The 12,719-nt window shown below is 39.4% G+C and overlaps 1 protein-coding gene across 1 annotated transcript in view; it reads left to right on the top strand.

Moving 5' to 3' along the window:
* Window positions 1-12,719, top strand: part of SUDS3 (SIN3A corepressor complex component SDS3) — a 235,189-nt gene that overhangs the window by 220,294 nt on the left and 2,176 nt on the right. The window contains exon 14 of the transcript XR_013175608.1: window positions 6,633-6,727. The gene's annotated coding sequence lies outside the window, so the exon portion shown is untranslated. The remainder of the gene's footprint in view (window positions 1-6,632; window positions 6,728-12,719) is intronic.

A 12,719-nucleotide genomic window follows, 5' to 3' on the forward strand; every position in this document is an offset into this window, starting at 1 on the left:
TGTTCTGGGGTGCATAATAGCTTCAAATGGGCACATACATTTTTTCTGATGTACATAAAATCAGTACACAACTGTTGGAATAAAAATGTTCATCCATGTGCCATCTGGATTTGTCTTAAACCACCAGGATCATACAAAATATTTACACCCTTCTGAAACCAGGTTGCTCAGCCCTGCAAAGCATGGCATAGTGGGTGGTGCCTTCCAGCATCCTCAGATGGCAGGAAGCGCTGCAGTTGATTGCCTTGCTGCTTTTGCTCCCCCACCCCCCACCCCGCCCAGGCTGAGTCACTGTCAGAGATGAACTGACTGATATTTCAGTGGGGAGATAGCATCTCTTCAGTCATTCCTCCTTAATAAGCCTCCAGGCATTGGAGACAGTGATGACCTTATCTCCTCCTGCAGATGTGTCAATCTATCTCTCAACCCCCTCCACAAATGGAGATCCAGAATCCAGTGTCCCAGCCATGTCCCCATGAGAGCGCCATTTGAGGATGCTCTTTCATTATCCTCAAAATACCCTCCTCTGATGGGAAGTAACCAGGACTGATCTTTGTGTTCAGTTTCCAGGTGGCAAATAAGATGCTCAGAGAGGTCAAGTGACTTGCCTAAGGTTGCACAGCATAGGTGGAAAATAGCCTTGAGTTTAGGGAGGTGGGATAACCCAGGGACCAAGAGTCCCTAGGACACACCCTGGTGTGAATTTTGCCTCCTTTACTAAGTGTATTGCTCTGAGCAAGCAAGACACTTAACTGTGCCTCAGTTTCTGAATAGTTTTCTCTAGAGAAACTTCAGATCAGCCCCTACCTTGGGTATCTCCTAAACTATCTTTTGGCAGGCAGAGCTAACAAGGGAGAACATGCAGTAGATTTATTCCTTGTTGCTGGAAGTGTTTCCTTCTGGATCTCCAAAAGTCTCTGGCTGTGTGGGCTCCCCATACAGTGGGGGGCTTGTTAGAAATGCAGAGTCCCCAACCCTACCCCAAAGTTGCTGAATCAGTATTTTAACAAGATCCCCAGGTAATTTATGTGCACCTTAAATTTTGGGATGCTCTGGCTAGAGCAATTCTTCTCAACTTTTACTGTGCATGGTATCACCTGGGGGAGCTTTAAAATTTTCAGATACCTGGGCTCCAACCCCACAGGTTCTGATTCCCGTAGTCTGGGATCATCAATGAGGGTTGAAACTCCCATAGTGGCAAGGACTTGCTCTGGAAGGGGACACATTTAAATTTGAAGCTAAGGTCTTTCCACTTCCTAGCTGTGCATTCTTACTTCAGTTGCTTAACTTCTCTGATTCTCAGTTTCTTCATTGTAACATGAAAAGAACAATCCTCCCTCCTCCCTCTCAGGTTAGTTTGAGGATGAAATTAATACTAATAATGTACAGGACCCCAGTGGCAAGAGATATTGCTGAATCAGTAGTAGTAGGAGTGGGCTTATGTTCCAGATGGACATACAAAATATCTATCAATGGATGGAGAAGGCAGCTCCAGCAAGGACAAGGACATAACAAGACTTGCTACCATTTATTAAGCACTGACCATGCTACTAAATGCTGTTAAAAAGTATTTTAAAAATTAAAGAGATGCATGCACTTAGTTTAGCCCAGTGGTTCTCAGTGGAGGGGAGTGTATGTGTGGGTCTCATCCCCATGGGGACACTTGGCAATGTCTGGAGACAGTTCTGGTTGTCACAGCTGGGGATGGTGGTGCTATTGTCACCTACTCTAGTGAGTAGAGGTCAGAGATGCTGCACAGCAACCTACCTGCACAGGACAGCCTGTCACCTCAAAGAATTACCTGTTCTCAAATACCAGTGGTGCTGAAGTCGAGAAATCCTGGTTTGGATTCAAGTAATCCTGCAAAACATGTTATAATAACCGGCAGTCCCTCAGCACTTTCTGCCATCCTTTTCTCCAGCAGCAACCAGCTTTACCTTTTCAATGGGTTATTTTATTTACCTACCTGCCTCTAAATACCTTGCTCATATTGTGACTTCTGGATCACTCTCTTCTAGGCTTTGTTGACTTCTCACTATGAAGGTGAAGGCTCAGCTCTCCTCTCTGTGCCCTGCACGCCACACGTGCCCCCTCCCATCTCTCCCCACACCCCCCTGCCCTGTGCAGATCTGTCCCCCTTCCAGGTAAATCAACATTCCGTGTTCACATCATTCTCACTGTAAATGCTGTGCACACCTGATGCCGCATTCAACTAGGTAACTCTTTCCTCCTGCAAAGCCTTTTGCGCTCTCTGAAGTTAATCGTTGTCTTGTTTTTCCCTTGGCTTAATTTTCTAAGCACTTTCCACTAACTTAGCCCTCAACTCATTGCCAATTGTCTAAATTCCCTTTTAAGATATTCAGACGAATCAGGGAGGCAATCTATCACGTTTGCCTTTCTGAAGGCATCTTTCCCAAAGCAGGCTTGGTGCTTTGCAGGAATGGTTCTGTATAAGGCTCGCCACTGCCCAGTGAAATAGCTCCTGTCGTCATCACCATCGTTGTTTGGTCCCTGAGGAAACCAGCTCTCAGAGAGGTCAAGTTGTGTCCCCAAGGTCACACAGCAGCGAGCAGAGGACGCAGGACTTGACCCCAGGACTGGGTGGCCCTTGGCCCTGGCTTTCCTTATGTCTCAGAAGGCCACTCTTGGAGGAAGCCCTTTCAAATCCCTCCTGTCACAGACTTTCACCTGTCTGGATGGAGCGGCATCAACATATTCACTTCTTTCTTTTTTCTTTTAGGCTTTCAGACTAAATAACAAGTCCTGCTTTTATAAAGAAAGACAGTAATTGCTCCCCCATCAGGTAGAACAGTATTGGGCTATGATTTCTGAATATTCCATTGCTTTTCCAGACCATACAATTTTTTTTATTTAAGAAAACAATACACTTAGAACCACCAAAAATGGATATCTTAGTTAGCTTAACCATAGGCATGTTTAAAAAATTATCTGTATAATCATTGTAAAGCCTGTGTTTGCACACTAAGTTTCATAAACCATTTAAAATTAAGGTAACAAGTCCATCTTCCTACCCCATATTAGTGACAGACCCTTCCAATATTGAAAATTTAGAATTTCCATAGCCCAAACAACCCCAATGAGAGGTATGGAAAGATCAAAGGTGATGGTGGAATTATACATAGAAGATAGGACTTAACGAATGAATATGAATGCTGAATCATTAAATTGATATCTTTTTTAGTCTCCAGTATTTTAGAGCAGCTAGAAGTGAAAACCTAAAATTGTGAAATTATAACCCATGTCAAAGTCTGAAATATGTTCTACAACTAATTGTGGTGCTGTGCTTGGGAATTTATAGCTTTTTTGTATATATGCTATTGTTCACAAAAAAGAAGGAAATAAAAAGTAGATTGTGATGATAAAAAAGTATTTAAGCCCTCTAGCCTCCTATATTCTGAAGCAGCTAGAAGGAAAAATATGAGAGGATTGTATGGTAGCCCATGACAAACCCTGGGATCTATTCTGTAACCACTTTTTGCAGAGTGCTTTGAAAACGATTGCTTTTTTATTTCTTTGCTTTGTATATATGTTATACTATAATGTAAAAAAAAGTTACAAAAAAATTCAGGCAACAAGGAAAAAAATCTACAAATTCAGATAGCAAAGTTCTTAAGTTCCAAGTATTAAACACTAACTTAGATACCATTTGATCAGCTGTGAAAACTGAATGTTCTCAAAATATCAAGTAGAAAGTTCTTAAAAATATCTGCATTGCTATAGTAATGATTTATATTACTAAACATTTTCCTGGTTTCAGGAAAATATGAAGATACAAATATTTTTTACAATTAACATATGGAAATCTTAAGAACCTAAAATGGATATCTTAGTTAGCTTATCCATAGGCAGCATATTCATTTGTATATCCACAGCGCTGACCACAAGGATCAAACAGGACTCTGAACACCGTTTGTTGAATGAATAAACGAAGAATTTGAGAGGCAGTGGGCAGATAGCATTGTGTTCCTGGGTTGGGGATCAGGGGACCTGGGAGATCAGTTTGGTAACAGTGGGTGAGTTTCTTGTCCTCTCTGGCCTCATTTTCCTGTCTGTAAAATGGAACTAAGAACACCTGTTCACAGGGTTGTTTCTGAGCAGTCAGAAGACACTGGTAAAGGATGAACGCTCAGGGGCCTGTGAAATGGTACACAGATGCCAGGGCGGGATGTAAATTAGTACGTGGGGAAGCCCGTCTCTGCAAAGCTCCTCCTTCCCTCCCCCTCTTCCTCCTCTTCCTTTTCTTCTAAGCAAAACGTAGCATAATTAATTTAGAAAGGAAAAAGAAGTAGCTCACAACTGAGAAAAAGATATACTATAAACCAAGCTAGTTCCAATAAGATAAAATGTTTACATTTATATATTATAAAAATTGCTTTGTTCTTCTCTTGCCTGGCATCACTCATGAGTAGAAATTAACATCTATGATCTTGGTTTTATTCCCTCTCTTTTCAAGCAATGAGCAGTTTCAAATGACTGAGGAAACCATGACTAATACGAATAATCATGAATAATAGGAATAATAACTGATATTTAGTGCTTACTATGTGCCAGTCACACTTGCAAGCCCTTTTAGTGTTAACTCAGTTCTCAGAACAGTTCTAGGAGGTGGGTCCTGTCATTATACCCATTTGACGGATGAAGAACTGTCCATTCTCTCTCTGAAGCCCTTGTACTGAACCATTCTCTTTTGCCACCAACTGTCCTGTGCCTTTTTACAGGGGAAAGACACCCAATATTCAAAGCTTTTTGAACTTGAAGTAAATAAATGTCCCAAGAGCTCTGCATTCCACAGCTCATATTTTGGGTGGTGATATAGGTTTTCTAGCCAGGAGTGGAGAAATCCAGGAAATGCACTTTCAGTAAGGTTTCGTGTCCTGGCACTGCAGCACTGGCATCAGCTCAGCAATGGTGAATGGAGGAGTCCTGGGGCAGCCGGTCCTGTTGAAGCCAGTTTTTGCTATTGTAAGAACATGACTCTTTTAGTTCCCAGACTTTACTCCCTGGCATCTTCCTTCTCTGCCTTGCAGCTTTGGCATCACCAGTCCCTATGATGTGGATTATTCCCTGGAGCTTTACACAGTCAAGCTGTGATGGAAAGTCTGTGTTGGGGCTCTCAGTTACTCAGATGCTCCAAAGGCAAACACACATGCACACACGAACACAAACATCATGTCACTGGCATCATATCACATGGGAAGGCTCACGGCGATGACTGCCGGCCTTCCCTCCTGGCTTCTGGGTTCCAACGGCTTTTCCCAGGGTGATTCCTTACGGCATCTCCAAACATCTGGACTGAGCCCTAAGTGTTGAGATGAGGTGTGCTGAGCTCTCTTCAGAGCTCCCTCTTTTAAGCCTCTAGCTAATTAAATTAAACCTCACTCACTATGGAAGGCACCCCCCTTAGCCAACCACAAATGTAATAAGCCATAGGTGAATTTCACAAACTGATGATTTAAGTCCACAGCAACTAAACAATGGGACACCATCACCTGGCCAAGTTGACACCTGGACCTAACTACCATGAGTGCATAGGACCTATATGAGGGGTTTCTGTATTTGAGATACTTCTCCATACCCACTAGAACTGTTGTTATTCAAAAACATACACACAATGAAAAATCAGCAAGTGTTGGTGAGGATGTGGAGAAATAGGAACCCTTGTGCATGGCTAGTGAAAGTGTAAATTAGTGCTGCTACCGTGGAAAATAATTTGGTGGTGCCTAAAAAAAGTTAAACAGAGAATTTCCATGTGCTGTGACCATTCTCCTCATAGGTATGTTTCCCAAACAACTGAAAGCAGGGAAACGTCTATAGCAGTTATCACGGCATCATATTCACAATGGTCAATAGGTGGAAACAACCCAAGTGCCCACTGACAGACGGATGGTTCAAGTGTGGGGTACCCATATAGGGGAGTACCCTTCAGCTGTAGGAAGGAAGGAAGTTCTGAAACATTTATGACATGGACGAACCTTCAAGACATTAAGCTGAATGAAACAAACCTCAAAAGGACAAATCTTGTATGATTCCAATTATGAGAAGTATCTAGAATAAGCAAATTTATAGAGATAGAAAGCAGATTAGAGGTAAGCAAGAGCTGAGGGGAGGAGAAATGGGGAGTCGTTGCTTAATGGGTAAAGAGTTTCTGTTTCGAGTGATGAATAACATTCAGTAATGGATGGTGCTGATGATATCTTGTGAAGGTAATTAATTGTACACTTAGAAACAGTTAAAAAGGAAATTTTATATTATATACCTGTTACCAAAATCGAAAAAAGAATCTGCACTCTCTTCGGTGAAGAGGTTGCAGGGCTAAAGAAACCCATCAAAGAGATGCGACTTGCCTGGGATCATGAATGACAGAATTAGAACTGAGAACCCAGATCTCTGGGTCTCCTGTTGAGGGATTTACCCATTTCATCACTCTGTGTTGACAGATGAACTGCGTGTGATTAGTTGATACAGTGAACAATTAAACCAGATACTCTTCTCAGCCTCTCCATCCATCATAGCCTTAGCCCTGGCACCCTCTCAGGTGTGCCATCAGCCATGGTTTTTGTAGTATGCCATTCATTCTTATAATTGGGTCTTTTTCTGATGATTATAAATAGGAATGATTGCAGCAGAGTCCTGCTGGCTGTTCCACTGAGCATCTGCCACATAACTGAGGAGGCTCATCCGGTGTTTTGGAAAGTAGAATCAGGAGGTGTGCACGCATGCACACACACACACACATACACACACTCACACACACACACACAAGTCCATTTGTCGCCACTTATGGGGCCTGCAGTGCTCTTGGTATAGGGCAATGAAGCCAGCTTGTCCTTTAGTGCTCCATATCTCAGTTAAGGACCCTATTGTTACCCCAGTTTTTTTTTCTTTTTCAAAGTACATTTTTTTTTAATTAATTAAAAAAAATAAACTAACACAACATTTAGAAATCATTCCATTCTACATATGCAATCAGTAATTCTTAATATCATCACATAGATGTATGATCATCATTTCTTAGTACATATGCATCGATTTAGAAAAAGAAATAGCAAGACAACAGAAAAAGAAATAAAATGATAATATAGAGAAAAAATAAAAATAAAAATAAAAATACAAAAATATATAAGAAAAAAAGCTATAGCTCAGATGCAGCTTCATTCAGTGTTTTAACATAATTACATTACAATTAGGTAGTATTGTGCTGTCCATTTTTTTTTTTTTTTTTTAGAAATCATGCCATTCTACATATGCAATCAGTAATTCTTAACATCATCACATAGATGCATGATCATCGTTTCTTAGTACATTTGCATCGGTTTAGAAGAACTAGCAATATAACCGAAAAAGATATAGAATGTTAATATAGAGAAAAAAAATAAAAGTAATAATAGTAAGAACAAAACAAAACGAAACAAAAACCCATAGCTTGGATGCAGCTTCATTCAGTGTTTTAGCATGATTACTTTACAATTAGGTATTATTGTGCTGTCCATTTTTGAGTTTTTGTATCTAGTCCTATTGTACAGTCTGTATCCCATCAGCTCCAATTACCCATTATCTTACCCTGTTTCTAACTCCTGTTGAACTCTGTTACCAATGACATATTCCAAGTTTATTCTCCAGTGTCGATTCACATCATTGGGACCATACAGTATTTGTCTTTTAGATTTTGGCTAGACTCACTCAGCATAATGTTCTCTAGGTCCATCCATGTTATTACATGCTTCATAAGTTTATCCTGCCTTAAAGCTGCATAATATTCCATCGTATGTATATACCACAGTTTGTTTAGCCACTCGTCTGTTGATGGACATTTTGGCTGTTTCTATCTCTTTGCAATTGTAAATAACGCTGCTATAAACATTGGTATGCAAATGTCCGTTTGAGTTTTTGCCCTTAATTCCTTTGAGTAGATTCCCAGCAATAGTATTGCTGGGTCGTATGGCAATTCTATATTCAGCTTTTTGAGGAACTGCCAAACTGCCTTCCACAGTGGTTGCACCATTTGACATTCCCACCAACAGTGGATAAGTGTGCCTCTTTCACCGCAACCCCCCCCCACACTTGTCATTTTCTGTTTTGTTGATAATGGCCATTCTGGTGGGTGTGAGATGATATCTCATTGTGGTTTTGATTTGCATTTCTCTAATGGCCAGGGACATTGAGCATCTCTTCATGTGCCTTTTGGCCATTTGTATTTCCTCCTCTGAGAGGTGTCTATTCAAGTCTTTTTCCCATTTTGTAATTGGGTTGGCTGTCTTTTTGTTGTTGAGTTGAACAATCTCATTATAAATTCTGGATACTAGACCTTTATCTGATATGTCGTTTCCAAATATTGATTCCCATTGTGTAGGCTGTCTTTCTACTTTCTTGATGAAGTTCTTTGATGCACAAAAGTGTTTAATTTTGGGAGTTCCCATTTATTTATTTCCTTCTTCAGTGCTCTTGCTTTAGGTTTAAGGTCCATAAAACTGCCTCCAATTGTAAGATTCATAAGATATCTCCCTACCTTTTCCTCTAAATGTTTTATGGTCTTAGACCTAATGTTTAGATCTTTGATCCATTTTGAGTTAACTTTTGTGTAGGGTGTGAGATATGGGTCTTCTTTCATTCTTTTGCATATGGATATCCAGTTCTCTAGGCACCATTTATTGAAGAGACTGTTCTGTCCCAGGTGAGTTGGCTTGACTGCCTTATCAAAGATCAGATGTCCATAGATGAGAGGGTCTATATCTGAGCACTCTATTCGATTCCATTGGTCGATATATCTATCTTTATGCCAATACCATGCTGTTTTGACTACTGTGGCTTCATAATATGCCTTAAAGTCAGGCAGTGCAAGACCTCCAGCTTCGTTTTTTTTCCTCAAGATGTTTTTAGCAATTCGGGGCACCCTGCCCTTCCAGATAAATTTGCTTATTGGTTTTTCTATTTCTGAAAAATAAGTTGTTGGGATTTTGATTGGTATTGCATTGAATCTGTACATCAATTTAGGTAGGATTGACATCTTAACTATATTTAGTCTTCCAATCCATGAACACGGTATGCCCTTCCATCTATTTAGGTCTTCTGTAATTTCCTTTAGCAGTTTTTTGTAGTTTTCTTTATATAGGTTTTTTGTCTCTTTAGTTAAATTTATTCCTAGGTATTTTATTCTTTTAGTTGCAATTGTAAATGGGATTCATTTCTTGATTCCCCCTCCGCTTGTTCATTGCTAGTGTATAGAAATGCTACAGATTTTTGAATGTTGATCTTGTAACCTGCTACTTTGCTGTACTCATTTATTAGCTCTAGTAGTTTTGTTGTGGATTTTTCCGGGTTTTTGACGTATAGTATCATATCGTCTGCAAACAGTGATAGTTTTACTTCTTCCTTTCCAATTTTGATGCCTTGTATTTCTTTTTCTTGTCTAATTGCTCTGGCTAGAACCTCCAACACAATGTTGAATAATAGTGGTGATAGTGGACATCCTTGTCTTGTTCCTGATCTTAGGGGGAAAGTTTTCAATTTTTCCCCATTGAGGATGATATTAGCTATGGGTTTTTCATATATTCCCTCTATCATTTTAAGGAAGTTCCCTTGTATTCCTATCTTTTGAAGTGTTTTCAACAGGAAAGGATGTTGAATCTTGTCAAATGCCTTCTCTGCATCAATTGAGATGATCATGTGATTTTTCTGCTTTGATTTGTTGATATGGTGTATTACATTAATTGATTTTCTTATATTGAACCATCCTTGCATACCTGGGATGAATCCTACTTGGTCATGATGTATAATTCTTTTAATGTGTTGTTGGATACGATTTGCTAGAATTTTATTGAGGATTTTTGCATCTATATTCATTAGAGAGATTGGTCTGTAGTTTTCTTTTTTTGTAATATCTTTGCCTGGTTTTGGTATGAGGGTGATGTTGGCTTCATAGAATGAATTAGGTAGTTTTCCCTCCGCTTCGATTTTTTTGAAGAGTTTGAGGAGAGTTGGTACTAATTCTTTCTGGAATGTTTGATAGAATTCAGATGTGAAGCCGTCTGGTCCTGGACTTTTCTTTTTAGGAAGCTTTTGAATGATTAATTCAATTTCTTTATTTGTGATTGGTTTGTTGAGGTCATCTATTTCTTCTTGAGTCAAAGTTGGTTGCTCATGTCTTTCCAGGAACCCGTCCATTTCATCTAAATTGTTGTATTTATTAGCGTAAAGTTGTTCATAGTATCCTGTTATTACCTCCTTTATTTCTGTGAGGTCAGTAGTTATGTCTCCTCTTCCATTTCTGATCTTATTTATTTGCATCCTCTCTCTTCTTCTTTTTGTCAATCTTGCTAAGGGCCCATCAATCTTATTGATTTTCTCATAGAACCAATTCTGGCCTTATTGATTTTCTCTATTGTTTTCATGTTTTCAATTTCATTTATTTCTGCTCTAATCTTTGTTATTTCTTTCCTTTTGCTTGCTTTGGGATTAATTTGCTGTTCTTTCTCCAGTTCTTCCAAATGGATAGTTAATTCCTGAATTTTTGCCTTTTCTTCTTTTCTGATATAGGCATTTAGGGCAATAAATTTCCCTCTTAGCACTGCCTTTGCTGCATCCCATAAGTTTTGATATGTTGTGTTTTCATTTTCATTCGCCTCGAGGTATTTGCTAATTTCTCTAGCAATTTCTTCTTTGACCCACTCGTTGTTTAAGAGTGTGTTGTTGAGCCTCCACATATTTGTGAATTTTCTGGCACTCCGCCTATTATTGATTTCCAACTTCATTCCTTTATGATCTGAGAAAGTGTTGTGTATGGTTTCAATCTTTTTAAATTTGTGAAGACTTGCTTTGTGACCCAGCATATGGTCTATCTTTGAGAATGATCCATGAGCACTTGAGAAAAAGGTGTATCCTGCTGTTGTGGGATGTAATGTCCTATAAATGTCTGTTAAGTCTAGCTCATTTATAGTAATATTCAGGTTCTCTATTTCTTTATTGATCCTCTGTCTAGATGTTCTGTCCATTGATGAGAGTGGTGAATTGAAGTCTCCAACTATTATGGTATATGAGTCTATTTCCCTTTTCAGTGTTTACAGTGTATTACTCACGAATTTGGGGCATTCTGGTTTGGTGCGTAAATATTTATGATTGTTATGTCTTTTTGTTTAATTGTTCCTTTTATTAGTATATAGTGTCCTTCTTTGTCTCTTTTAACTGTTTTACATTTGAAGTCTAATTTGTTGGATATTAGTATAGCCACTCCTGCTCCTTTCTGGTTGTTATTTGCATGAAATATCTTTTCCCAACCTTTCACTTTCAACCTATGTTTATCTTTGGGTCTAAGATGTGTTTCCTGTAGACAGCATATAGAAGGATCCTGTTTTTTAATCCATTCTGCCAATCTATGTCTTTTGATTGGGGAATTCAGTCCATTGACATTTAGTGTTATTACTGTTTGGATAATATTTTCCTCTAACATTTTGCCTTTTGTATTATATATATCATATCTGACTTTCCTTCTTTCTACACTCTTCTCCATACCTCTCTCTTCTGTCTTTTTGTATCTGACTCTAGTGCTCCCTTTAGTATTTCTTGAAGAGCTGGTCTCTTGGTCACAAATTCTCTTAGTGACTTTTTGTCTGAGAATGTTTTAATTTCTCCCTCATTTTTGAAGGATAATTTTGCTGGATATAGGAGTCTTGGTTGGCAGTTTTTCTCTTTTAGTAATTTAAATATATCATCCCACTGTCTTCTAGCTTCCATGGTTTCTGCTGAGAAATCTACACATAGTCTTATTGGGTTTCCCTTGTATGTGATGGATTGTTTTTCTCGTGCTGCTTTCAAGATCTTCTCTTTCTCTTTGACCTCTGACATTCTAACTAGTAAGTGTCTTGGAGAACGCCTATTTGGGTCTAATCTCTTTGGGGTGCGCTGCACTTCTTGGATCTGTAATTTTAGGTCTTTCATTAGAGTTGGGAAGTTTTCAGTGATAATTTCTTCCATTAGTTTTTCTCCTCCTTTTCCCTTCTCTTCTCCTTCTGGGACACCCACAACATGTATATTTGTGCGGTTCATATTGTCCTTGAGTTCCCTGATACCCTGTTCAAATTTTTCCATTCTTTTCCCGATAGATTCTGTTTCTTTTTGGAATTCAGATGTTCCATCCTCCAAATCACTAATTCTATCTTCTGTCTCTTTAAATCTATCATTGTAGGTATCCATTGTTTTTTCCATCTTTTCTACTTTATCCTTCACTTCCATAAGTTCTGTGATTTGTTTTTTCAGTTTTTCTATTTCTTCTTTATGTTCAGCCCATGTCCTCTTCATGTCCTCCCTCAATTTATCGATTTCGTTTTTGAAGAGGTTTTCCATTTCTGTTCGTATATTCAGCATTAGTTGTCTCAGCTCTTGTATCTCATTTGAACTATTGGTTCGTTCCTTTGACTGGGCCATATTCTCAATCTTCTGAGCGTGGACTGTTATCTTCTACTGCTGGCCTCTGGGCATTTAGTCAGATTTCCCTGGGTGTCGGACCCAACAAGGTTGTAAGATTTTTCCGTGAAATCTCTGGGTTCTGTTTTTCTTATCCTGCCCAGTAGGTGGCGCTCGTGGCACACGTTTGTCTCAAGTGTTTGGAATGGATCCCCCCCGGTCACCGATCTCCGCGGCCTGGGGATTTCCGATCCAATTCTCTCCGTTAGTTCAGGGACTGCGCATGGTGGGGGCGTCAGCCG

This window comes from Tamandua tetradactyla, chromosome 5 (assembly GCF_023851605.1).
Source record: "Tamandua tetradactyla isolate mTamTet1 chromosome 5, mTamTet1.pri, whole genome shotgun sequence".
Lineage (NCBI taxonomy): Eukaryota > Metazoa > Chordata > Mammalia > Pilosa > Myrmecophagidae > Tamandua > Tamandua tetradactyla.